Source organism: Olea europaea, unplaced genomic scaffold, assembly GCF_002742605.1.
Source record: "Olea europaea var. sylvestris unplaced genomic scaffold, O_europaea_v1 scaffold23, whole genome shotgun sequence".
NCBI lineage: Eukaryota > Viridiplantae > Streptophyta > Magnoliopsida > Lamiales > Oleaceae > Olea > Olea europaea.
This window is the reverse complement of record NW_019241087.1, coordinates 775,937-779,417: the sequence shown is the minus strand read 5'-3', so window position 1 is coordinate 779,417 and position 3,481 is coordinate 775,937. Positions and strand designations below refer to the sequence as shown.

The following is a 3,481-nucleotide window of genomic DNA, read 5'->3' as shown; positions in this document are numbered from 1 at the left end:
TTACAAGGAAACGAGCGTATAATTGCTTCTCGAGAAGCACCCTACTCTCTTAGGCCTGTCTTATAAGATATTTTGGAAATATTCGGGAGAGGAAGACGAAATTAGTTTTTTCTCAAAGTTAGACCAAACCTTATGGCGAATGGGTAAGAAAAGGATTACTTGTCAAAATGTGATCAACGAAAACTATACCTGAAGAATGGGATATATATTGACAAGCTACATCTCCTCTCGTTATATCGAAGAAAGTTAACACTGTCTTTTCCTTTGAGATCAAATCAAGCCCTTGTATTCTTCAATGAATCCCTACCGCTTCTGCGATTTCTCCTATTTTATGGCTTGATGTTATTGAAGTTTAAAAATCAAATGGTAAAATAACGTACCAAATTAATTCGGGACGAGTTTTGTAGGGTTTGTTATATATGCCATAATCCAACTCAAATTTAATTAGCTCAATAAACAAATGGAAAAATTCACAACTAAAATGTTAAGTATCACCCATTCAAAAATAAAAACAAATGTTTCAAATTTCAAAAATCAGATATTTATTAAAATTTATTTATGATTTAATTAATTAATTATATTTTTTGTTAATTAAATATATTACGATCATAGATCTATACAATTTGATCACTAATTAACAATTTAATTAATCATATTATTTTTCGGTAAAAAATCAAAATAGTTATATGTGCCAAATTATTTTGCGGTCACAATTCAAATATTTTATAAGGCACAATTTGTTCATTGATCACAAATAAAAAAACTTATAAACAAATCAACAATTTATTCAACACAAACTCATCCCAATCAAAACCCGACCCGGTTGGCCGAAAAAGCTAAATAAACAAACTCATTGACATATAACCCTAAACTCATACCCGCCCAAACCCTTCCCCATTCCCCAATTGTTCCTCCTGCGACTCTCAATTCAACCAAGCCCCAGGCGATTCGTTCAAGATTTCAGCCGTTGGAATTCTAAAATCAGTCCAGTCAAGGCATGGCTTAGCAGTGAATTTTGAGAAGTCATTATGGTGAGATTTGTTGCGTTTTTGTGAAAATTTAGATTAAATTTTTAATGCCAAGTGATTTGCTGTGTGAAGTTCAGAAGATAAACATTGCCTTCCAGAAAGAGAAGGCTATTTATGTGTTGTTATTTCTTCGATTTAAAGATGAGAAGACATTTATTTATGATGCGAAGATTACATTTCAGTACCTTAGTTTTAGGATTGCTGTTCTTAGTGAATTTTTCTTTCCTGTTTTTAAATAACGCCAGTTTCCCTTTTCACCATATTCTGTTAAATGGTTTTGAACTTTCGTATTCATACTACCAACCATGTTATTTATATCAAATCGGTTGAGTATGTGCCCATTAGAACTTTGTTGTTGTGCTTCAACATGTTTTGATGCTGTATCTTTGATAATGTCTGCTGTTATTGTATTGATCCACAGTTCTGTTTCCTGCCATGCCGATCATTCATATTTGCAGGTGAAAACTATGCATAAGTTCTTGAATTGCGTCACATTGCACAGTGGCTAGTTGTTACTATGTGCTTCACGTTATATTATTTCACTTGCTTCTCTGTGCTTATAAAATATGACCAGGGTAGTTGCTAAGAATCCACCTGAATGTGTTGTGTATATATTGAAGAATTTTAACCATTTTGTACATTTGTGCATTGGAAAGAACTGGACTTTTGGCTCAACAGATGTTTATATTCTGCACAGCTAAGCAAGCAGGAAATGTGGTTCTCTCCCTCTTGTTTTAAGGATGTAAAATTATCCACATCAACCGTAGTATTGTGATTATATTGTTGACGTTATAAGGGAAATATGATAAGTTCACAAATTTGGACTCTGGTGGTTTGACATCGTCACAGGTATTCTTTTACAAATGCACCTATTTATGTGCAATACTACTGTTATCTAAGATCAGTACTCATTTTTTGGTTGCTTAAGTTGGTTTGTCATACTAAGTTGTGTCATAGAAATGGAAATTAATATTTGGATGATGATCCCTTGGTGAATATTGAGCTACCAACTTGGTCATATGATAATATATATGTTTTGCACATGTAACTTTATTTCATGGAGTATTATTTTGGAGGAAGTATATTATTTTGGGTGAGTTTCCTTTTTCTTTTTGACTGGAAGGTGTTGAGCTATTTTTGGAAAGATGGCCATAATTAGAGAAAGAAGAAAGATGGAAAGGCAGTGAAAGAGGCTCATGAAAGGCTCAAGGTATGTGCTGGATGATATTTCTCTGCGTCATGGACTTCAATTTTACTGGTTGAAATCTGAAAAATTGCTCTAGCAGTTTGTTATGATGCCTTGAATGGCACTCTTGTTTGTTAGGATTTTTATTTTTTAACACAGTGAAGTTATTTGGTTGGTTTTAATTGAATAATTAGAGTGAATGGCAGCATAATCACAGCAGTGACAAATCAAAGTTCTGGTTCGATTAATTATTATTTAATCTATGTTATGTCTTAAGGTTGTGATTTGAAATGAAAGAATGTTACTGAAATTCATTTGTGTACTCTGCTTTTTCATTGTACTCATTATTTTATTTCATTTCCTGGACAACAATTTGATGAAAGTCGGCTTAAAACATTTGCAATTCAGAGTAAGCTGAAAATGACACTTCTAATGTCATCTAGTCCTGCTTGTTTAATTATCTCTCTGTCATTAGTTTTTTTTTCCTTTCTTGGTGATATCGTTACTTGTGCACTTTTTGGTGGAAACAACAAGCATCTGAATCTCAAGGAAAATTTTCAAAGTCAGAGCCTAAAGATGAAGTGAGGCCTTGGGCAAGGAAGAAGACGAGGAACATGGTGAGACTCTTTGTGGTGCTTGTGGAGAAGTGGTTCCATGGCAAGTGATTGAAGATTGCACCAGCTAGAGCCGAGCATATCAAGCAATACAAGTGTCATTGTGCAATAACAAGAGGGCTCTTGCTTGATGTGGAATATGAATCATACTATCTGTACTCTTGATAAACTTCTCATGTCTTTGTTGTTACAAGTAAAATTAATCTTGTAAATGGCACTCCTGTTTATGTACCGACTATTAATACCTGAAATATGAGCAATATAGTTTTACTTTTGCGGCAATATTTTTCTTTTTAACTTTTTTCCGATTATCGAAATTGTTATTTTCAACTATCTTTGTGGTGTTTGAAAGTTAAGATATTGGATAAAATATTAGTAGGAATAAAAAGTATTGGCTATTAAAAGATTGATATCAACATTCACCAATCAAACATTGGTTGCAAAAGCGTGTAAAATCTACCAGCGACCACAATTTTGTCATTGCATGTTAACTATCAGCTACCACAACATTGGTCGTTATTGACCTTAACTTTCACCGACCAGAATTTGGTCGTTGGATGTCAACTACCGGCAACCACATAATTGATCACTCAAGGCATTAACTTTCATTGACCATAGTTTGGTCGTTGGATGTTAACGACCAGCGACCACAC

At 33.7% G+C, this 3,481-nt stretch overlaps 1 long non-coding RNA gene across 1 annotated transcript; it reads left to right on the top strand.

Moving 5' to 3' along the window:
• The first annotated feature begins 874 nt into the window (after window positions 1-874).
• On the top strand, window positions 875-3,110 carry LOC111381390. Its single transcript, XR_002700335.1, has 2 exons — window positions 875-1,877; window positions 2,152-3,110. It is a non-coding gene; the product is annotated as an uncharacterized LOC111381390 (long non-coding RNA).
• Window positions 3,111-3,481: the final 371 nt, after the last annotated feature.